Below are 440 nucleotides of genomic sequence, written 5' to 3'. Positions count from 1 at the left end.
GAGTTTTGTATTGTTTTCAAGTACAAGTAACCACATGTATGTAAAGTAGGGAGAGAGTACGTCATAGAAATTTTCATCGTATCTCAATTTTTATTTATTGGTCAGCAGAAAAGATGTGCTTAAGAATTTGGGGAAGTGGTTTAAAATTCTTGTGAATGCGACACGTACATTGAAAGCATGAATGTGTTGTGAGAATGGAAATCACTTGGATTTAATCAGCATTATTAAAGCCAATCAAGTCACTCATATATCATTTGGAACTAGTCAGTAATGACTGCTTATTAGATCTGCTCAGAAAGGTGACAGTTATTGTGAGTTTACATTATCCTCTCTCGTTTTCTTCTCTGCTTACATGGCTTAAGTTGAATGATTTAAACAAGGCTGTGTTGATGGTAAGGCTATATAATGGAATTGTTTATCTACACATTTGTTAGAATGTG

The 440-nt window shown here is 33.9% G+C and overlaps 1 protein-coding gene across 1 annotated transcript in view; it reads left to right on the top strand.

Annotated features, from left to right (window-relative positions):
- Positions 1 to 440, top strand: part of LOC119594388 (proteasome activator complex subunit 4-like) — a gene marked incomplete in the record, with an annotated part of 28,225 nt that overhangs the window by 25,927 nt on the left and 1,858 nt on the right. Inside the window, 1 exon segment of the mRNA XM_037943450.1 lies at positions 1 to 440.

This window comes from Penaeus monodon, chromosome 33, assembly GCF_015228065.2.
Source record: "Penaeus monodon isolate SGIC_2016 chromosome 33, NSTDA_Pmon_1, whole genome shotgun sequence".
Classification (NCBI taxonomy): Eukaryota; Metazoa; Arthropoda; class Malacostraca; order Decapoda; family Penaeidae; genus Penaeus; species Penaeus monodon.
This window is presented reverse-complemented; position numbering and strand designations above follow the sequence as displayed.